At 37.1% G+C, this 24,353-nt stretch overlaps 1 protein-coding gene and 1 non-coding gene across 5 annotated transcripts in view; one reads left to right on the forward strand and one right to left on the reverse strand.

The window, feature by feature from the left end:
• NRG3 (neuregulin 3) overlaps positions 1-24,353 on the forward strand; it is a 1,209,406-nt gene that overhangs the window by 969,728 nt on the left and 215,325 nt on the right. The window lies entirely within an intron of this gene.
• LOC136381571 (small nucleolar RNA U3) lies at positions 14,592-14,805 on the reverse strand. The gene has a single exon (XR_010747076.1). It is a non-coding gene; the product is annotated as a small nucleolar RNA U3 (small nucleolar RNA).

A 24,353-nucleotide genomic window follows, 5' to 3' on the forward strand; every position in this document is an offset into this window, starting at 1 on the left:
ATGCTAATAATTTTATTGAGGATATTTTGAATGTGATTCATTATTTCTTAATGTTTTCAAGAATTTATCCTTGTCTTTTTTTATGACAGTTTGGTAATGATGTGTCTAGATTAGAATCTCTTTAAGTTTATTATCTTTGAAGTTCTTTGAGCTTCCTCAATGTGTAAATTAATGTCGTTCAACAAATTTTGGGATTTTTTCAGTCATTCTTTAAATATTTTTTCTTTGTGTTTTCTCTCTTCTTCTTCTGGCACTTTATCTATGCCTATGTCAGTATGATCTGTGGTGTTTTATGAATTTCTGAAGCTCTGTTCACTTTTATTAATTTATTTTTTTTCTGTTTCTCAAACTAAGCCATCTAAAATGAGCTATTTTCAAGTTCTCTTGTTATTTTTTTCCTACTGAAATCTACTGTTGAGGCCCTCTAGTGAATTCATTATTTCATTTGCTGTACATTTCACTGACATATTACCTACCTGATACTTTAAAGATAATTTTATATCATTATTTATAATCTTTATTTAGTGGGGCATTGTTCTCATTACTTCACTTAAGTATTCTTTTATTAAGTGAGAATTATATTAATTATATTACTATAATAAATATAGAAAAAATAAAAATTACAGACAAACCATCTTTAGGAGTATTAAAGCAGAATCAATCTCTTGTATAGAAGAATACTACCTCATTATTAAGACAAGTTTATTTATTTATTTATTTTTAATTTTAAATTTTATTTAGGGTGACATTAATCAATAAGAGTATATAGGTTACAGCTGCCTGACCAGGCGGTGGTGCAGTGGATAGAGCATTGGGCTGGGATGCCTAGGACCCAGGTTCGAGACTCCGAGGTCGCCAGCTTGAGCACAGGCTCATGTAGTTTGAGCAAAGCTCACCAGCTTGGACCCAAGATTGCTGGCTCGAGCAAGGGGTTACTTGGTCTGCTGTAGCCCCATGGTCAAGGCACATATGAGAAAGCAATCAGTGAACAACTAAGGTGTCGCAACAAAAAACTAATGATTGATGCTTCTCATCTCTCTTCGTTAATGTCTGTCTGTCCCTATCTATCCCTCTCTCTGACTCTCGCTCTGTCTCTTAAAAAAAAAAGAGTACATATGTTTTAGGTGAACGTTTCTATAGCACTGAATTATTGATTATGTGTATACCCATCACCCAAAGTCAAATCATTTCTGTCACCTTATATTTGTCCCTCTTTATACCCTTTCCCTATTACCTCCCCCTTCCCAATTCACTCAAGTACCCTCCCCCCTTATTTTGATATACACTTCTGTGTTTACTTGAAAATATTTCTGATTACTGACTTTGCATTTATTTTTAGTAAGTACAATATCTGGTCTCCCTCACAGAGATTTCTATTGACTGTTTTGCTTTTTTTTCTTTTCATTGGCCGTACATCTTGTGTGGGGGTGGGGTGGGGTACATAACTATTTGTTCAAAACTGAAATTATAAATAACATAAGGTGGAAACTCTGGAAGTCAAATTCACCTTACACCTTCAAAAGTCTTTCTGTTACTGTTTCTCATTTCTACTACTCAGAAAGTTATTCATAATTTTTTTTTGGTGGAACAATTAAAACACCATAAATCCATGATTAAATCCCACAAATTATTCCTTGGGATCACTAACCTCACCTAAGCCTGGTATTCCATGGAATCTCTATATTTTCCAAAGCTTCGAGTTAACTGGTCTGCTGCAATTTCTATGTGACCAAAATACATTCGTTGGCCTAAACATTTTCTCAATTAGTAGGTATAAGTTGATGCTTATTTAACTGAGCCCAGCAATTTTTTTTTGGTTTAATAAAAACCAAATATGTTTACTTGCTTATTCTGTTTACTCCCTAAAGGCTAAAGCTTTTGTGACTGAATGCAATGCTTAATAAGCAGAAGAAAGAATATTAATTACAGGCACTGCCACATTCCTAAGAGCTAGACTTGGCTGCAGACCAGATGGCTCTTGAGTAGAACCAACCAAGTTGCCCTCAAGCGTAGGCTTCCACCTGTCACAAAATGGATCTGGGCTCAGATGGACACCTTTTCAGAAAAATATCCTTTTACTGAGTAGATGAGTGGAGATGGCTAGCATCATTCTGCACTGTAACTCTTTTCCTCCATTATCTTACATTCTTGTATACTTTCTTCCTTTATGCTTATATCGCACAAGTAGAATAGCAGCTACTCATTCAAATGTGTCATTGGTGCTAGACAAAAGGAAACTAATCTTTCTTCCTCACCAAAAGCTCATAGTTTTCACATCATAGAGACAAATTAATTTCTTCTCTGTGGCTGGCACTCAGAAAGAGTGAATAAAACTCATGTGCAAAAATGCAGGCAATAAAGTCTTCCCATCAATAAAACAAAGATCTCTCTTTGAGTCTTTTCTGGAGTAATTGGATCTGCAGTACTAGAGATCTTCAAACAAATGTTTGATGATAATTTACTGTCACAAGGGAGGGGTCTTCGTGCATATGTGTGCACACATGTGTGTGTGTTTCAAAACTAATCCCTTTATTAAAAGCCTTTTAAATGCTTAGAATTGTATTCATTTGGACTATATTCCTTATTCAATACTTGCCTTTCAATCTCATCTCTCCTAATTCTTCTCATACTTAAAATAATATATTAAAGTCTCCTTAACTCGAAAAGAAGCTCCTACTTTCCTTCAGAGTTTCTCTCTGAAATCTCATTGGTATATTTTCCTTTGCCAAACAATTAATATTGGTTATGTGTTCTTAAAAGCAGGATACATCCCACTGCCCATAAAGTCTGTCCAGTGTCCTCACAACTTTAATGCAACTTCTGAAACAGATGTATGAATTCTCAGGGTTATATGAGGTTATGGATAAGGTACAGCCTCCTGACATATCAATTTTACTCAATACTAAGATATTCAAAACACTTTATTATTAATTCAAACACACATTATTGAGTACAATGCAAAAGGCTTATTCACTTAATATTAAAATAAGATCCTCAAAGCCCATTAGTAACCCCAAATTGCTAAAAAAAACTCCCACTGGACATGTGTTGGGTCCACTGTGGAGCAGCAACCGAACCATTTTGGGGGTTAGACTATGAAATTTACAGCAAGGTCTGAAAGTGCTGGAGAAGTCTGGGCCCTAAGGACTCTCCAAACTAATTAAATGAAGCTTCCCTCCATGGCAAAGACCTATGCTGATGAGAAACTGGTGAGAGAAAACTCACATTTATCAGAGTAGCTACAGTAGAAGCAAAGGAAATGATTGAAAAGGAAAAGGGAACTGAAGCTGCATTATCAGAAAATGTGAGGGGAGATATGTATATATATATGTATATATAGTATATATATTATAACTTTTCAAAAATGACAGGAGAGGGAGCTTTAGGCCCATAATGCTAGAAAAATCTGTTCTGACCCATCTGCCATCCTCAGAAGTACAGGGAGATACCAAAGAAGGGAGAGGAGGAGGCCAATGAGATTTCAGAGGAGGCAGAAGGACAGGGAGCAGAGGATGAGACACAGACCAGGGCTCCCTCCTCTCCTTGCTGCCACAGGAGGGTCACTTCCCATGGCTCTCTCATGTATATGAGAATCTCCCAGGCACACAAGGCCACTTCCTTCAGTTAACTCTACTCAGTGGCAACAACAGCTTCTAAAAGTTCAAGAACTTAAACATGCCTGTATTCTAAATGTGCCACTCTGTCTGTGACCTGGTCCACACATAAATAGCCAGCAGCCGTTTTGGTGCCTCACTGGCATCTTAGGTAGACTGTGTAAGCACGAACTATCTACTTTGTGCTTAAATCGACAAATCATCTGAAATTCTGTAACTTGGGAAACGGTGTCTCTCTTCTCTGACATTATCAGACTCCGAACTCCAAAGCCTCTCTCCCAGCTCTCTTCCTCTCAGCCTGCCTTTTCATCAAATGTCTTCTTCTGCTCATTTCCATTCCAAAGTATGTCTCAAATGTGTTCCCTCCTTGGCCTCCCCACCAGCTTTGCTCACATCCCATCGCCATCTGTAAAATGGGCTCTTGCCAGGGGTGGGATTCAGCCGGTTCTCACTGGTTTGGCAGAACTGATACCAAATTTTTTTACTTGTAATCAATTTCTCAATTTTTTGGAGCCAGATTACTAGAATATTGAAGAAGTGCTAGTTCCATGGAAAGCAGCTGAAGGACAATTGCTTGTATTTAATGACATTTTTACCAAAATTTTACCAAATTAATATTAATGATTATTGAGATTTTGTCGAAAACATTTTTAAAAATTCCCAGAACTATGCAATTCCTGAAAGTGTTCAAAGAGCTAAAAATATTGTCAGAACGATTGCTGTAAATTCTGCAGAAGTGGAAAGGGGCTTTTCAGAGATGAACATAATACATTCAGAGAAGGGAAGTCACTTGTTTCTAATACGTCTAACACAATGACTATTAGTCTAATCGGCCTACCTCTAAAGGAATGGGATCCTACCCCTACAGTTAAAAATAGTGTAGAATAAATCACATAGCCTGACCTGTGGTGGTGTAGTGGCTAAAGAGTTGACCTGGAAAGCTGAGATCGCATGTTCAAAACCCCAGGTTTTGCTCGGTCAAGGCACATGTGAGAGTTGATGTTTCCGGCTCCTCCTGCCTCCTCATTCTCTCTCTCTCTCTTCTTATTTCTCTCCCTCTCTCTCTCAAAAAAAAAATGAATAAAAAAAAAAGAAGCACACAGCCAATGACACTCAGATAAAAGCAAAGAAAATTGCCAGTGAGGACACTAATCAAGAAACAATATGGAAATATCTTAACAGTTTTATTGGTTTTTGTCAGGTATTATTTAATATTTTTATTAATATTTTAAAACTCTTATAACAGAATCTAGTTTTGTGTACCTCTTATTATTCTTATTTAAGTATTAAATGCATGAAATAATAAACTACCTTTTGGTATATTGTTTTTATACTTAAAACAATCATTAGGGCAGAGAACTGGTTTTTAAATTATTTGAATCCCACCACTGGCTCTTGCAATAACTCCTCTGCCTTCTCTGACATCATTTTATCTCAGCTGTAGTCGATGTTGTAGCTGGACCACACTTACTGTGCTGGGAGTTGTGCTCCAGGAGGACAAGTTCATTTAAATAGAAAATAATGTGAGCTGTCACTCAAGGATGTATTTCTGCCCTGGCTTTGCCTGCTTTGAGGACAATAGATTCTCAACTTGTTTTTGTTCATGAAGGATTTAGGAGTTTTAAACAACACAAGTCAGCAAAAATTGCAGTATAATAACTATTAAAATAATAATGACTGCATAAAAATATCACAAAATGTCCCTAACATTGTTCAAAGTATCATTCTCTACAAATGTGTTACAATTACTTTCCATTTAATACTTTCAGTCTACACTGATTTTCAACCAATGTACTGTAGCCGAATTTTTAAAACATGAAATACCTGAATCTTTAGTCAGGCACACTAACCTCTTTTCCTTTAGATTGACAAAAAAATTACAACAGCCAACACAACAATAGCTGTGCAATGTGAATGAGTCAAAATTATGCCTTTTTTTTTTTTGCCATAGTGGCAAAGCTGTATATTTTGAAGTGCTGCAAAATTTTAGTAACTCATTTATGTGTGCTATGAGATGAAAAGGGTTGAAAACCGTTGTTCTTCTACATACATGAGGCAATATCTTTGAGCACAGGCTTGAAAAAGTTACGCACCACCATTTTCCTCTTTTTCAAAACACACTGTGCCAGAAGCCACATGGGCTATTGTATCAGGCAGGGTCCCCATGAAGGACTCTGAGCTAAGAAAACAGGGAGGCATTGACTGTGCTCACTGGGTGCGTCAAGATTACTCCCTACAATGCAAGTGTTCCTATACCCTAACAACAATTCAACTAGAACATGGTGTCTATGAGCATCTTTGACTTTCACTTGCCATGGTCCTGGCTCCACGCAGGTATCTGAGGACAGAGGTGTGCGATACACACTCAAACTGTTGGCCCTATATGTACTAGAAAAGGAGGTTGGAATCAATTTCTCACATTAGCGTAGAATTTGATCTTTGATTTTAATGCCTTTACTGACAACTGAAAAAACTGTGTTAGCAGTGATTTGAAAATCAAGGTAACACTAACACAAGTTTTCTAGGAGTATTCTGGGTTTCTATATTGTTACTTTCCCATTGGAGAAATTCTTACATTTGGTTAGGATTTTTCTGAGCTTTCCATGTGATTTTTGATTTTACAAGTGACTAAATCCTAGATAAATTATTATCAACCTAATTATTTTTATCTACAAGCAGGAGTAGGAAGCACAGTTTATTGGTAACATCAATGTAGCTTAATATTTTAAGCCTTCCCAAAATGAATATTATTAACTCATTTGGCAATTGTTGAATTCCAGTTTGGAATATGTGACTGTGCTCTGTTCTGTGAGGAAAGAGAGAATGCATGATGCATATTTAGGCCATTGCTTAGTTAACATTACCACTCTTGCTGTTGATGACAGAAATGACATAATTGATATACGTATTGCTAATCATCTATTTTCATGCCAAAAGATTTTGAAATTACAGATGATAAGCAACAAGGCTATAAAACGCCCCATATCAAAATTAAGAGAAAAATAAAAGGTGATCAAAATCATGAAATGCCAGCCAAAGAAGTTTTTAAATGTGATGAGGAGTGATCCAGGTTGAGTGTTAGTTTTACCTTAAAGTGACTTGAAGCCCAGAGTCCAAGTCCTCAGCTGTGATATGGCCTGGCTGGCCAATGCACAGGGCAGTTGGAAGTACAGTGAGCTGGAAAAGTTGCCTGTAGAATTGTGTGACTGGGCTTAACAAGTGCAGCAGATTTGGGGAAGCTAATGGTGGAAAACACTTGACTGAGTCTTTCTGAAAGGACAAAAGCAAATATATGAGGGTAAGTCACCAGTGTATTTATTCCCAGGAAGAAACAGTAGAATAAAATAAAATAAACACAACAAAGATATTTTAGGACACTAAATCCTGGAATACTGGGTATGTTCTGGAATATTTCGATTACACAGAGACTGGTGTATTTTGCTAGAACAAAGTTGTTCTTCGAAAATGTGGCAACTGTCTGGATGTAGATATTTAAGCCATTTAAATGTATCAGTACCACTGGCATGTTTAATTTCAGAATTTGAAGAAATTTATCTTCGGTGTTAGGATCAGTATGTATTGGGAATTAGACTACGGTCATGCACAGCTTAACAATGGGAAGACATTCTGAGAAAAGCATCATCAGGCAATTTCATTGTTGTGGAAACATCGTAAGAGTGCACTCACACAAACCTAGATTGATACAGCCGACGACACACCAAGCTGTATGATATCGCCTATTGCTCATAGGCTACAAGACTGTACAACATGTTACTGTATAAAAAACAGAAGATTAAATCAAATGCAAGAAACAATAATGCAATAAAGAGTCACAGTAAATACAAGATGTATGAAGCTACTGTCAGGGTAACCGAGCATACTATCTTACAGCAATTTTTTTAACTAAGTAGAAACAATACACTAAAATAACAATAAATAGTATATAAACACAAAAAACAGTAGCATAGTTCTTTATTATTATCCAGTATTATGGACTGTGCATAGTTTTATTGCTATACTTTATATGATTGGCAGTATAGTTGGTTGGTTTGCACCAGCTTCACCACAAACGCATTAGTGATGTGTTACACTATGACATCATACCAGCTACCACAGGGGTCAGGAACCTATGGCTCACAAGCCAGATGTGGCTCTTTTGATGGCTGCATCTGGCTCAGACAGATCTTTAATAAAAAATAATAACGTTAAAATATAAAACATTCTCATGTATTACAATCCATTCATTTCCTACCACTCATGTTCATGGTTGCAGGTGGCTGGAGCCAATCACAGCTGTCCTCCGGGACAACACCAAATTTTTATTGGATAATGCGTAACGTACACAGGTTGTTGTATGGCTCTCATGGAATTACATTTTAAAATATGTGGCGTTCATGGCTCTCTCAGCCAAAAAGGTTCCCAACTCCTGAGCTACCAGGTCACTAGGCAGTTGTACATTTTAACTCCATTATAATCTTATGGGACCACTGTCGTATTTGTAGCCCATGTTTGACCAAAACATCACTATGGAGCATGTGCCTGAAGAGGACTGAAAAAATATATAAACATTATCCCTGAAGTGAGGATTCTATCAGTTTCCTTTGCCACACTGGCAAAGTAGTGTTAGAAAACTCTCTTTGTTTTTTTCTCTCTGTCTTCACAAAATTAACTAACATGTTCCCGATGGAACAAAGGTCGTTAGCAGAGTGCCAAGCCCTCCAACAATGAGTTACAGGCCTCGAGCTCTGTAGCATTATAGAACTGAGGCTTAATCATCATGTCACTGGTATCCATAGAGTTCATAATTTAGACTTCGTGCAAATGGAAAATTGTAATCTTCAGCTGCCTTTTGCCAGGCTCCTGGGTTCAGTTCAGACTCAAATATGACAGATACATTGCCAACAAAAGACCTGTTTACCTGGAGCAAACATGGCTTATATTTTTCAAATGCTGTTTGAAGAGTGTACAGAATTTCTAGGCAGAGAAATATTCTGGAGGATGGATGTGCTCACAAATTCCTATGGCATTTGTTCTTTTTACGTAATGTCCATATTACGTGATGGTAAGTTTAGATTATCTGTTCCATAAGACACATTCAATTTAACACTCAGCGTGATTCATCGCTACCCCATGCTTTGCTTTCTCCAGTTTTCTGGAAAATTCCAAAGTCTATTATATGTAAGTTTTACTGATAATATTAATTAGATATAGATTTAATTTGTTTTCAAACTGCACGTTAAAATAATAATGATGTGGATTAAAGAATGGTAAAAGTCCACTAGAGGTTACCTATTCTAACTGTGAACTTTTAAAATCAAATTCCTTTTACTCTAATTCATCATGGATATCAGATATATTTAAAAAATGTTTAATTAGGCATTAGGAAGTAGACTATAGGTCACTCAAGAAAAAGAGAGGGGAAGTCTTGGTGTGTTGCCACAAATGAGTCGTATCGCAGATAAATGTGACTGTGAATGTTGTAGAGGGGGGTGCACAGCTGTAGAAAAGAGATATGAGGAAGGGTTTGAACATATCATACCTCACAAATAAGCCTGGAGCTACTCTGCATGATCTAACTGCAATGAAAATAAATGTGCCGTTCAGGGTGATTAAATTGGTAAACAGAGTTAATGGGCTAGAAAAAAAAATAATACTAGAGATTATGACAGCTGCTCAGAATCTGGCATATTCTTTTCAGTTTAAGGTGTCTGCTCAGATATAGTGATTTCACAATGGAAATATATATCTTTCAATTCCTGACTATGTGGAACACTAGGGTTAATGTGGAGGAGAGGGACCATCCATGAACATCCATCCATCCACCAGGCTCTTTCCATTGTGATTGTGTTGACTCTCACATCAATTCTCTGAGGTAACACAAATGGTTGTTTTATGGTGGAAGAAGTCATGACTTCGAGAGTGCTAGAAAACTTGTCTGAGGCTCTGTGACTCTTATGTGGAGAATTTAGGATTCAAACAGAGGTCTGCGAAGAACCAAACCCCTGCCCTTCCTCTAAATCATTCTACCCTCCAGTGAAGGGTACCTGGGTTGAAGGGATGCAGACACATACATCAATTTTGTTGTAGTGTGACTAGGGAGCTAGAGATCTTGATACATGGGTGTGGAGTTGGTTTGGAAGTTTGGCTTTGTTGTTGTTTTTTGAAGTGTGTATATTGTGACTAACATATTTGTAAATCGCATATCAATATTTTTGCACTTATTTGTGTGAGACTCTACATAACAGAATAGGAAGAGAAATCCAATTACAGTACACATCTATGAGTGAAAACAACTTCATTAATAAAAGGCATGCTTATTTCATTTTTGCTAAAGGACACATTTTTGCCCAACATTAATTCAATAATCTCATTGCTATATCTTAGAAATCTTGCTATTTTTAACTAATTCTTCTGAAAGGTTCCTTTGTTTTTGAAAGGTTATGAAAGAAGTTAGAATCTCTTTGATGTCATTTGAAGATTGCATATAGACAAAAGATGGCCTTTGGAGTTACTTTGGTGTTGAAGAAAGAGTGTGGCATTTTGAGTGTGACACACCTATCTTCAAGCATAAATAGTTTTGAGTTGTGTGATCTTGACTAAGTCTTTTAAACTGTCCACTCATTCATTTCCTTGGCTTTAAAATGGAGAAATAATATCTTCTCAAAGGATTGTAGTGAAAATTAAAAGATCCTGGGCACAAAAACAAGTAGCACATTGTTTTGAACATAGTACATGCATAGGTAATGCTAGCTACATATCACTATAATTGCTGCAATCATACCTGGGAAAATCATTTATCCTCTCCAAGCCTCAGGTCCCTCTATTTTAAAGTGCAGTTAAAATGAGAAAACAGAGGTGAAGCTTTCACCACAACACAGAGCCTTCATAAATGGAAACGACTCTTTTCCTTTTCAATCTTTTTCATCTAGGAACCCTTTGGTTTCCAAGTACTGCCTTTTGCTACAGTTGGGATAGCAGACCGTCAAAACGCACTCTGTTTCCAGAGCTCCAACATTTCAACTTGACTTTTTTCTCAAATTTTACCTTCCCTGATCAAAGTGATTACCAAGAGTAGAAACTGATCCACTTGTGATAAGGTGCCAAAGAATTGCAAAAACTAACATTAGTATTTTGGAAGGAAGAGTCAGGCCCCCTTACGCCTCCTTTCTGAAAAGAAAAAAAAAAAGTAACTAATCATAGTTTAACTATAGTTCCCTGGAAGGACTGAGGCCACTACTTGCTAGACAACAAAGAACTTCCTCTTCCCCTTCAATAAGATCCTTAGGAGACAGTGTTTACATATCCTACACTGATCCTAACTCTTCCTCCTCTCCTGGAGTCCCGAGAATGACTATACCTCTAGACAAAGGGATCAACAAGCCAACTCCCCCTTGCTTGTAAAACCTGCATTCTGTAACATTTTATATGCTTTCTAATAATCATCCCTCTTGAAATCTTTTATATGTATAAAAACTTATAAACTAAACAAGCGGGAACTAGCTTTTTCCTAATAAGCTAGCCCCAACACTTTTAGCAAGGGCATTTTCATTTGACCACTCTCCTTATCCTAAACTAATCATTTCGCTGTGACAACAGGGATGAGGGGTAGACACTAGAAGATTTGGGAATGTCTTTAATATGTAAAACGACATTTATAGCTATTGTATTGATTTGTAAAATGACATATATCTCTATTGTGTTACCTTGTAAATCTTAACATATAAGAATGTTTTTTTTCTTTTAATAGATCCTATAGACAAATGTTGTAAGCTTGTTAATGATTGACTATTGTTTCATGATCCCCCTCCTTTCCCCCCCAACCTGTATGTGATCAAGTGTATATAACTAGCCTCAGAGCTATATTCGATGCTGCACGATTTGGGTTAGCTATACCCCGTGTAAGTCATATGTAGCCAGCTTATTAATAAATCTCCTCCTAAAACTTCTTCTGTATCCTGCCTTGGTGTCTCTACGTAACCTGTAGAATTAAGGTAATATACTTTATAACACACTCTAGACTGATTATATATCAGGTAGCTTCCTGCTACAGGAAATGTGCTGCCCTATTGAGATTAAAGCATCCCAAGTATCCTGAACTCAACCACATAACTTTATATCAACATTCCTTAGAGGTCTGTTTTTATTTTTAATTTTTATTGATTTTAATTTATTGTGTTTACATAGATTCAAGTGTCCCACCGAATATATCTCCCCCCAACCCCATGTTCCCCTCAACAGCCCCCTTCTCCCTTTCCCCAGCACCCTCCCCCTTCCCTCCTGGATTTGCTTTTCTACTCTCTATAACACTGTGTTATGTACATATAATTTCACCAATCTTTTTCCCATCTCTGATCCCATCCTCTCATCCCTTTCCCTCTGACTGCTTTCCCTCTGGTCCCTTTGATCCTTTCTCTGCCTCTATCCCGTTCCTCAGTTCACATTGTTCATTAGATTTCTCAAATGAGTGAGGTCATATGTTATTTTTCTTTTTCTAACTGGCTTATTTCACTTAGCATAATAGTCTCCAGGTCCATCCATGTTGTCGCAAAAGATAAGATTTCCTTTATTTTCATGGCCGTGTAGTATTCCATTGTGTATATGTACCACTGCTTTTTAATCTACTCGTCCACTGATGGACACTTGGGCTGTTTCTAGATCTTGGCTATTGTAAACAATGCTGCAATAAACATGGGGGTGCATTTCTTCTTTTCAATCACTGATTTGGTTTTCTTAGGAAATATTCCTAAAAGTGGGATAGCTGGGTCAAAAGGCAGTTCTATTTTGAATTTGTTGAGGAATCTCCCTACTATTCTTCAGAGTGGCTGCACCAGTCTGCATTCCCACCAGCAGTGCAGGAAGATTCCCTTTTCTCCACACCTTCACCAGCACTTATGTATTGTTTTGTTAATGAGCGCCATTCTGACAGATGTGAGGTGGTATCTCATTGTGGTTTTAATTTGCATTTAACTAATGATTAATGACATTGAACATTTTTTCAAATGCCTTTTGGCCATCTGTATGTCCTCTTTGGAGAAGTGTGTATTCAGTTCTTTGACCCATTTTTTATTTGTATTGTTTACCTTCCTTTGGTGTTGAGTTTTACAAGTTCTTTATAAATTTTGGTTATTAACCCCTAATCAGACATATTGGCGAATATGTTCCCCCTTTGTGTGGCTTGTCTTTTATTTGGTTCATATTCTCTTTAGCTATACAAAAACTTTTTAGCTTGATACAGTCCCATTTGTTTATTCTGTCTTTTATTTCACTTGCCCGTGGAGATAAATCAGCAAATATATTGCTGCGAGAGATGCCGGAGAGCTTACTGCCTATGTTTTCTTCCAAGATGATTATGGTTTCACAACTTATATTTAAGTCTTTTATCCATTTTGAGTTTATTTTTTGTGAATGGTGTAAGTTGGTGGTCTAGTTTCAGATTTTTGCAAGTACCTGTCCAATTTTCCCAACACCATTTGTTAAAGAGACTGTTTTTACTTCATTGTTTGCTCTTACCTCCTTTGTCAAATATCAATTGTCCATAAAGGTGTGGGTTTCTCTCTGGGTTCTCTGTTCTGTTCCATTGATATGTATGCCTGTTTGTATGCCATTCACAAGCTGTTTTGAGTACAATGGTCTTATAGTATAACGTCATATCAGGAAGTGTGAAACCACCCACTTTATTCTTCTTTTTCAAGATTGTTGAGGTTATTTATGTTCTTTTTTGGTTCCATATAAATTATTGGATTATTTTTTCTATATCTTTGAAGTATGCCATTGGTATTTCAATAGAAATTGCATTGAATTTATAGATTACTTTAGGTCATATAGACATTTTAATGATGTTTATTCTTTCTATCCATGAACACGGTATATGCTTCCACTTGTTTGTATCTTCCTTGATTTCTTTTATCAATGTTTTATAATTTTCCAACTACAGGTCTTTAACCTCCTTGGATAAATTTGCTCCTTGGTACTTTATTTTGGTGTTGTTGCAATAGTGAAGGAAATTGTTTTCTTAATTTCCCTTTCAGACAGTAAATTGTTGATGTATAAAAATGCCAATAATTTTGGAATATTAATTTTATATCTTGCCACATTGCTGAATTCATTTATCAGGTCCAGTAGTTCTTTGACTGAGACTTTAGGGTTTTCTATGTACAGTATCATGTCATCAGCAAATAATGATAGTTTTACTTCTTTTCAAATTTGAATACCTTTTATTTTTTCTTCTTGTCTGATTGCTGTGCTTAGGACTTCCAAAATAATGTTGAATAAGAGTGGTAAAAGAGGGCACCCCTACCTTGTTCCTGATCTTAAAGGGATTGCTTTTAATTTTTGGCCATGGACTATGGTGTTGGCTGTGGGTTTGTCATAAATGGCCTTTATCATGTTGAGATATGTTTTCTGTAATCCCACTTTGCTGAGAGTTTTGATCATAAATGTGTGCTGGATTTTATAAAATATTTTTTCTGCATCTATTAATAATATCATATGCTTTTTCTCCTCCCTTTTGTTTATGTGATAAATCACATTGATTAATTTTCAAATATTGTACCATCCTTGTCTCCCCAGAATAAATTCCACCTGATCATGATGTATGATTTTTTCATGTATTGCTGGTTTTGTTTTGCTAATATTTTGTTGAGAATTTTAGCATCTATGTTCATCATGGATTTAGTCTATAGTTTTCTTTCTTTGTAGTGTCTTCGCCTGGTTTCGGAATCAGTATTATGCTTGCCTCATAAATGGAGCTTGGAAGTCTTCCTCCTCTTGAATTTTTTGAAATAGCTTGAAAAGGATAGGAGTTAGTTCTTCTTTGAATATTTGGTAGATTTAGCCTGTGAAGCCATCTGGCCCAGGACTTTTGTTTGTTGGGAGTTTTTGATAACTGTTTCAAACTCATTTGGTCTGTTCAGGTTTTCTGATTCTTCAGATTAATTTTTGAAGGATTATATGTTTCAAGGAATTTATCCATTTTTTTCCACTCAGACTGCATTCTCTCCCTCTTACTCTCCCAAAGGAAGAGAAGAACGATCATCAATGGCAAAAGGCAGTTGCACAAGCAACACCAAGAGCCGGCTTCACACTCAGGAGAGAACACTGTAACTCCTCCTCGTGGTTTTGGGTACTCTACACGATCAGAGAACTCTCTCTAGTAACAAACTATAGAAATGATCCCTGAAAGTATAGTCTTGAATTTGTCCATGTCATCTAGGTTGTCTAATTTATTGACATACAGTTCTTCATAGTATTTTCTTACAATCCTTTGTATTTGTTCTCTGTCAGTTGTTACTTCTCCACTCTCATTTCTAATTTTATTCATTTGAGTCCTCTCTTTTTTTTTCTTGCTGAATCTGGTTAAAAGTTCATCAATCTTGTTTCCATTTTCAAAGAACCAGCTCTTGGTTTCATTGATCTTCTGTATTTTTTTTTCTTTGCCTCTATGTCATTTATTTCCTCTCTGATCTTTATTATTTTCTTCCTTCTACTACTTCTGGGCTTTACTTGCTGTTCTTTTTCTAGTTATTTTAGGTGCAGGATTAATTTGTTAACATGAGCTTTTTCTTTTTTCTTAAGGTATGCCTGTAGTGCTATGAACTTTCCTCTCAGGACTGCTTTTGCTATGTCCCATAAATTTTGAGTTGTATGTTTATTTTCATTTGTTTCAAGGAAGTTTTTTATTTCTTCCTTGATCTCATTTTTAATTCATTCATTATTTAATAACATGCTATTTAGTCTCTAAGTGTTTGAATATTTTTCAGTTGTACTTGATTCTTGTTTTATGCTGTTGTGATCAGAGAAGATGCTTCATATGATTTCAGTCTTCTTAAATTTATTGAGACTCATTTTTTCACCTAACATGTGGTCTATCCTAAACAATGTACCATGAACACTTGAAAAGAATGTATATTGTGCTGCTTTGGGTTGAAAGGTTCTGAAGATATCTATTAAACCCAGTTGATCTAGTGTGTCATTTAAAGCTGCTGTTTCTTTGTTAATTTTCTCTCTGGAGATTCTATCTATTGATGTTAGTGGGGTATTAAAATCTCCTATTATTATAGTATTGCTGTTGATCTCACTCTTTTTCTTTATTAAAATCTCTTTTATATATTTAGGTGCTCCTATATTAGCTGCATATATATTTATAATAGTTATATCTTTTTGTTGTAATGCTCCTTTTATCATTATGTAGTAATCTTCTTTAGCCTTTGTTTTAAAGTTTATTTTATCAGATATTAGTATTGCTATCCCAGCTTTTTTTTTTCTTTCCTTTTGTGTGAAATGTTTTTTTCCATTTCTTTATTCTCATTCTATGTGTATCTTTTGTTCTGAGGTGGGTCTCTTGTAGACAGCATATGTATGGTTTCTGTTTTCTTATCCATGCAGCTACCCTATGTCTTTTGATTGAATGTTTAATCCATTTACATTGGTTATTATTGATATGTAGTTTTTTATTTCCATATTATTCTTTAAATGTACAATACTCTTTTTCTTAATTTTTTTTTATTTTATTATTTATTTATTTATTTATTTATTTATTTATTTATTTTACTTTGCTCTTTTTAGAGCAGGCCCCTTAATGTTTCTTGCAGTACTGGTTTGATTGTAATGAATTCCTTGAACTTTTTTTTTTTTTGTCTGGGAAGCTTTTTATTTCTCCTTCAAATTTAAATGATAATCTTGCTGGATAAGGAAGTCTTGGTTGTAGGCTCTTGTTTTGCATTACTTTGAATATTTCTTGCCATTCCCTTCTGGCCTCAGGTGTTTCTGTTGAAAAGTCAGATGTCATCCTTATGGGGGCTCCTCTATTAGTAATTGATGTCTTTTCTCTTGAAACTTTTCATATTTTTTCTTTATCTCTTAACTTTGGTATTTTAATTATGATGTGTCTTGATGTAGGCCTCTTTGGATTCCTCTTTACCGGGACTCTCTGTGCTTCTTGAACTTGTGTGACTTTTTCCTTCATCAATTTAGGAAAGTTTGCAGCTGTGATTTTTTTTAACAGATTGTCTATTCCTTGTTCTTTCTTTTCTCCTTCAGGAATCCCTATGATATGGATGTTATTTCTCTTCATATTGTCACAGAGTTCTCTTATAGTTTCCTCAGACTTTTTGAGCCTCTTTTCTTTTTGCTGCTCAGTTTCTGTGTTTTTATTTATCTTGTCCTCTAAGTTGCTGATCGATCCTCTGCTTCATCCAGCTTGTTGTTGATTTCTTCTAGTGTAGTCTTCATTTCTGATATTGCTTCTTTTTGATTCTGATTGATTCTTTTTTGTGAGTTCAATGTCCTTTTTGATGCTTGCTATTTCTTTATTTAGGTGCTCCTTATGTCCATTTATTGTAGCTCTAAGATTGTTAAGCATTGTAACAATCATTATTTTAAACTCTGCATCTGGAAATTTGCTTACTTCCATCTCATTTAGTTCTTTTTCTGGGGATTTCTCTTGTTGATTCATTTGGATTCTATTTCTCTGTCTTTTCATTTTTTCTGTGTGCGGATTGCAAGCTTGTTGTGTTAGGCAGCTGAGGTTTGTACACGGAATGTGGCTCCTCCTCCAGGGCTTAATCCCTCAGCCTCTTCTGGTTGCTCGGATTTCAATTTTCCCTAACAACGTGAGCCACATAAAAGTCTTAATTTCTCTGCTATTTGTTTGCTGAGCCCAGCAGGGAACTTCTGTGATTAGGATGGGAGGGTAGTGGGCATATCTTGTTTTTTGGCCCCAGTTGAAACTATCCAGGCCTTTTTTTTTCCTGTAAGTCCACAGGAATGTGGTGGTTGTGACCTTTGAGAACCACAAGTTGTGTTCTGCCCAGCTACTCTCCAGGGGTGGGGTGCATTCTACATATCAGAAAGGGGAGTTGTAGCTTAGTTCCCCCTGGAAACCTGAGTCACTGCCCCTCCCCTTTACTTCCTCCTTTCTGAATGGCTTTTCACACTGAGGATCTGGAGAAGTTTCTGGAGGTGGGTCAATTGGCCTTATGCTAGGCTCATGCTGGATGGATTGAGTGGCCCTTCCCCTGCATATGGCTACCTCAGTATTGGATAATGACTCAGCACAGGTATTCTCCTCATCACTGTTTGTGTCGCTGTGCTACGATCTCTCACTCTTCTCATGCAAGACCAGTCCTCTCAGCTCGCCTCATCCCTGGAGCCCAGGTAAGTGGCTGTGAGTTAGATTTTTTCTGTTGGCCCTTTAAGGCTGCATCTACTTTTTCACAAGCTGTTTCCCATATATAGAAATCCTGCTGTTTTCCTCACTCATTGCAGTCAGGTTGTCTCTTCTAGTTTCTGGGTCTCTAGGCTGGGGCTCCAGTCTTGGGGCTGAGGACCTCCTCCTCTCAGGGTCTCTCTTCCTGCAGTGAGAGTCCCTCTGGACACTCAGCCGCCCCTTGCTCCTGGGAGCAGGTGAGCCCCCACCGCATCCCCAAACTTCCTACCAGTCTCAGTGTAGTTTATTCTGTGCTCCTTGGTTTTCGAGTTCTGTTCTTTTAGTCTAAAGTTGGCTTTTCATGATGATTCTTTTTAAATTAATTTTTAATCCAGTTTGGTTCTGGGAGGTGGCAGTTTGTATGTCTGCCTACTCTGCTGCCCTCTTGGATTCCCCAGAAGTCTCTGTTTTTATACAGTCAGTGGTATTCTAAATGTGATGTGCAGCCAAATCCTCTGATGACTTTGTGATAATGAAGCTTCAGTTTCTGTAGGGCTGGGTTGAGGCTGGAGGTTCTGAATTTCCAAAGTTCCAGGTGATGATAATGCTGCAAGACCACACTTTGAGTATGGAGAGTTTTGGAGTCCTTGTAAATGCAGTGGTTCATTAGTGAATCTGCATTTAGACTATTGCTTTCACTAGCTGGTATTATCAGACATTCTTCTTTTTTTAATTTATTTTTCAACCACAGTTTACATTCAATATCCTTCTGCAGTTTTGACAATATGGGTTCCCAAGTTTCTGATGTATAGCAAAGTGGCCAGAAGACCATGTACTCTACTGAGTAGTCCCCTCACTGCTCCAAGCACCCACCTGGCCCCATACCCACTTATCTCATCATTATTGACTATATTCCTTATGCTGCAATTTGCATCTCTGGCTATTCTGCAATTATCAATTTGTATTACTTAATCCCTTTGCCTTTTTCACCCAGCCTCCCTACTCTCCTCCCCATGGACATCTGTTATCAAAGGGTCATTCTTTTTAAGTCATATTCTTCATTCTGAGTTCTATGGCCCTCTTTTAACATCTTTTACTTTAAATGTGAAGGCAATTGAATAAAAATGCTAACTGCTCCTCCACTAAGTCTTTTACTCTTGCCTCTACAAGCCTTTGCTCCATTTCTGTTTTTGCTTTTCTTTTCCGTACACTTCCTTGTTCTCAGCTTTGCAAATTCCTTCTCATCCTTTCAGATCAAGATCCAGTCACTCCTCTATGAACATTCCCTGGCTCATTCCCTCCCCAAACAGCACATTCTTTTCTTCACTGTGCCCAAGGCACACTGCACACACATAGATTTAGCAATTATTTTACTTTTTTGCAATTTCCTCCTCTAGTTTATATTCTTGGTAAAAAGGAGCACCGTGAAAAAATTCCAGGTTCCATTCCCAGCATCTGATGCTGTCTTGGCTGGCACTAGACACAGAATTAAAGAGGCTGAAGGTATATTTAGAGCAAAAAGAGTTTGTTTGGGGCAAACAGGCCTGGGTTTGACTTCTTACTCCCCCTCCAACCAATGTAAAGTTAAGCAAGTAGCTGCACTTTTCTTGACCTCAGTTTCTTCATCTATAAAAAATGAAATATTTCACCTTACTCTATAAGGCTGCTATGAGGATTATATAAAATAACATCTGTGTCACATTTAGCCAGTGTCCTAAAAATAGATGTTAACATTGTGTTTTATTATTACTAATAGTATTGTATTGAGAATTACCTCAAATAAAAAAACAAATATTAAAATACAAATCTTCCCTTTCCATTTTAGAATGCATGAGGGATGGTTATATTTATTTTATTATGGCCTTATAGAATTTTTTTTAAGATGCAGTCTCATAGAATAAGGATTATCTAAATATATAAACAATGAAATAGAAAAATGTATGTTATTAGGCCCTTGGAATGTTTTAGAAGTAGAGCATGAGAAAACTTCCTTTGAGTGACACTTCCTACATTTAAGCAATTTTATAACTGAGAGTACTTGACATTCCCAAGGTCAATCATTTACTAGTATACTTAATTTGCAAATTGTGATATATCATCTGCTGTGTCTGAGGTTTGTTTACATTGCTATTTTTATGTTCAAATACTTTCTGATCCATCTGGCTAAGAACTTACCTGAGCTGTTTCTTCACTCCTTATGTTTCTCTCTTTACAACAGAGATAAATGGATTAAACACATGAAATAATTGAAGCACATCAAGTGAAGAAAACAGTGTTGCTTGAATTGATTGCAATTTGAATTCATGATGACTTCTTTCCCAGGGGTGGGAAAAGAAATCATATGTAAAAATACCCAGGAAATCTCTCAAAGCAACTAATGGTATTTTTATCTTAAGCACAGCAAAGATTCTTAAATAGTTTTCTGTTTCTCAAAATACTTTGCAAATAAATTATAATTAACTGGAATACTGTGTTGTAATGAATCTTCCACTGATTTCCGGTAAGTTTACAGGTAAATTTCAGGCTTTATTTTCAGCACTTTACACAACACTTGAAGGGGAGAGGACTCTATAGGCAGAGAAAGTGTTCTTCTGCTATTGCAGGTCATAAAGCAAGAACTAAGAACTTAAAGGAGAAAACTGTTCAAGTCCTGCATAGATGCTCTGCCACACATGTGGCTTCTCCAGAGTCTACAAATAGACATTGATTGGCTGAATTGAAGGATATGTGAATATCCAGCTATGCCAGGCAATGCCACAGCTTTTACCAAAAAAAAAATCACAGCAGTTGATGTGTTGGTTTTATTGTATCTTTTTTTTTTTTTTGTATTTTTCTGAAGCTGGAAACGGGGAGAGACAGTCAGACAGACTCCCGCATGCGCCCACCGGGATCCACCCGGCACACCCACCAGGGGCGATGCTCTGCCCACCAGGGGGCGATGCTCTGCCCCTCCGGGGCATCGCTCTGCCACGACCAGAGCCACTCTAGCGCCTGGGGCAGAGACCAAGGAGCCATCCCCAGCGCCCGGGCCATCTTTGCTCCAATGGAGCCTTGGCTGCAAGAGGGGAAGAGAGAGACAGAAAGGAAGGAGGGGGGGTGGAGAAGCAAATGGGTGCTTCTCCTATGTGCCCTGGCTGGGAATCGAACCCGGGTCCCCTGCACGCCAGGCCGATGCTCTACTGCTGAGCTAACCGGCCAGGGCCATTTTATTGTATCTTTAACAATAGGTTGTATTTTGGACTTTTAAATTTTGCTGCATTGACATACGTAAGTGTATCTTGAGTTAAATTTAATTTGTATTTTCCACGCCATATTTTCTTATGTGTTATGGCCATCTGGATTTCCCCATTTTTATTTATTTATTTTATTTTTTACAGAGACAGAGAGTCAGAGAGTGGGATAGATAGGTACAGACAGACAGGAATGGAGAGAGATGAGAAGCATCAATTATCAGTTTTTTTTGGACACTTTACTTGTTCATTGATTGCTTTCTCATATGTGCCTTGATTGTGGGCCTTCAGCAGACCGAGTAGTAACCCCTTGCTCGAGCCAACGACCTTGGGTCCAAGCTGGTGAGCTTTTTGCTTAAGCCAGATGAGCCCGCGCTCAAGTTGGCGACCTCGGGGTCTCGAACCTGAGTCCTTCTCATCCCAGTCTGATGCTCTATCCACTGTGCCACCTCCTGGTCAGGCCTGTTTTTTATTTTTTGAGTGCTGTTTTTCCTTATTGATTAATAGCGCTTCTTTTTATATTCAAATATTTATTGTGTATATATTTGTGTGTGTGTGTGTGTGTGTATGTTGTGTATGTGCATATTGGGAATAGCTTTCCAATCTATGATTGCTACTTTCACTTGGTTTATGATGAAAGAAATTTAATTATGGATTAACTTATATTTTCATTTTTTTTCTTTAGTTTGTGCTTTTTGTGACTGGTATAAGAAATCTATTTCTACCATGAATTTCTGAAAATATACTTTGATATTACCTTCAAAAATTTAAAATTTTTGCCTTTTACATTTAGATCTTTAATTCACCTTGAATTGAATCTTCATATTGTAGATTCTTATTGTATGAATCAAACCCAATTAGGAGACAGAAAGCTCATTAGTTTTTAAAAAATATTTATTATAAAGAATTGTTAACTATATATAAAGTATATAACACATGTAATTATGTAATGAGAAAGACAAAACAAAAGGAAAAGAATCTTGAATTATCACAGAGGTAGCAACTACAGGAAGCAGCTATCCTATGTATATTTTGTTGTATTTGGGGGGACACAAAGGGAAGATTGGCATTTTTAGTATTTGTTAGTTTAGAACAGGAGTAGTCAACCTTTTTATACCTACCGCCCACTTTTGTATCTCTGTTAGTAGTAAAATTTTCTAACCTCCCACCGGTTCCACAGTAATGGTGATTTATAAAGTAGGGAAGTAACTTTACAAAATTTATAAAGCAGAGTTACAGCAAGTTAAAGCATATAATAATAATTACTTACCAAGTACTTTATGTCAGATTTTGCTAAGTTTGGCAGAATAAATCTTTATAAAACAACTTACTATAGTTAAATCTATCTTTTTATTTATACTTTGGTTGCTCCGCTACTGCCCACCATGAAAGCTGGAACGCCCACTAGTGGGTAATAGGGACCAGGTTGACTACCACTGGTTTAGAAAAGTGATGCATGTGTTTCTGAGGAGGTGACACTGCTTGTTGGTTCTTATGTCTCTGAGCTCAGAGGTGGGACTGGGCAGCTGGAGCTATGTCTTAGGAGAATACCTTGAAGTTCTGCAAGGGTTAGAAAACTCTGGTGATATCTAAAATGCAGCCAGGATTCATTAGCACTGTGGATTAAATAACTAGAAACTGTGGGAAAGAACACAGGAGTTCTGATGGTGACTTATGTCCCTTGATGTGCAAGCCAAGATAGCAAGAATGAGAAAGCCCAGTAACGGGAGCACTTGGGGGAAGCCGGTAGTAGAAAGAATCACTTCTATCTGCACTGGTTGTGGGAAAGAGATTAGCCTGTCCTAGGAATGGACTGAAGGAAAATGTGTTTGGAGGGTGGTGAGTGAGAAGCAGATTGGCTTGAAGGAGATTTTCCGTTGATGGATCATATAGGTCTTCTCGGACTGGTGTGCAATGTGTTGAAAGGTATGGTAGTATCTAGAGAATAGAAGTAGACACACCAATTAAAAAGCTAATATATTAGAACTTATAAAAGGTGGTACCATCTTGAGCTGGTGTGGACTCCATGGAGATGCGTCTGATGAGCTTCTGACTTGGGCAAATCAGTTACAGAGGTAGCTGTGTGGTCCCCACATTTCCTTCTAGACTAAAGATTCTGAATTCAGGAGACCATCTGCAAGTGGGCACAGGCTGGCTCCAAGGACTTCTGAATTTGGATATAAATGTTTCAGTATGTTGCTGCTATTGCTATGATCTTTATTCTCAAACACCTCCTGGAATATCCAGTAAGAGTGAGGGGCAAAGGTGGCTGTAGGGAGAATGACCCTATAGTATGTAATCCTATTACTAATTTCTTTGATGATTTCTTTAAAACATTTTTTAAAAAGTAGAACTTTATTTCATTCCATTGATAGAGCAGTATTTCTTTAGCATTACAGGGAGACTGGTTGGGTCCTGTTATGTCCTCCAGAAACCAGGTGGCATCACAGGAAATCATCAATGTGACAGGAGACTCAAGGAGATCTGAGACCCTCAAGAGGGCTCATAGCCACTTCCTTTTATAAACACGATTTACTACTATTTCCAACTATGGTGATGACAGTTGAGGCCTGGAATTATGCCAGGTTGTGTGAATATTTAGATAAGATGCCATTAGTTTTTATTTTCATGATTGGACTCTATGATGGAGTCTTAAATTAAGTTTTGCCGTTTTTTAAAATTTCATGCTGGAGACACATATTCCTGAGTTCACTGTGAAATCACATGTTGGTAGAGGGTAGACAGGGCCGTGACCAGTGAGCCAGGCTTCTTCCCAGGGTGCCCACAATGGCTATAAGAAATGCCACTAAAGAGGCTCCATCTAAATCCAAACCTAATGATCAGTAAAGATTTCTCAAAGTGCTCCTTTCTAGAAAAGGTGCAAATTTTCAGGTGTTCCTTCACATTGCTGGGCTGCCTTTGGAGTTGTCATGTGCCATCTGTTCATAAACCCACAGTAACTAAACAGGAGGAGGAAGGGGAATAAGTTAGGAACAGCAAACAGAAACCTAGTGACAAATGATGTCAATGGCAGTCTGATGGGGGTTCTGGGACCAGGGCACAAAATTGGACATTTTTTCCGTTCCTTTTTATTTACTCATAATAGTATCTGATAGAATGTGTCATAGAAAGGTTGAGTGCATCAGGGAGATAACCTGTAAGGCACTATTTGCTTACCACATTTTCGATTCCTATATGGCATACAGGCTGATCATTTTATTTTTGAAGTATTTTTACTCATTTTCTACATACATTTGAAAGACTCAAGTTTCTTTTTTTCTTCAATACTTCCCTCCTTTAATTTGATGGAATTACAGCTCTCTAGAACACTGCTGCCAAAACCCTAATTGGTTGTGAGACAAA

The sequence above is a fragment of the Saccopteryx leptura genome, chromosome 9 (genome assembly GCF_036850995.1).
Source record: "Saccopteryx leptura isolate mSacLep1 chromosome 9, mSacLep1_pri_phased_curated, whole genome shotgun sequence".
NCBI classification, from domain to species: Eukaryota; Metazoa; Chordata; class Mammalia; order Chiroptera; family Emballonuridae; genus Saccopteryx; species Saccopteryx leptura.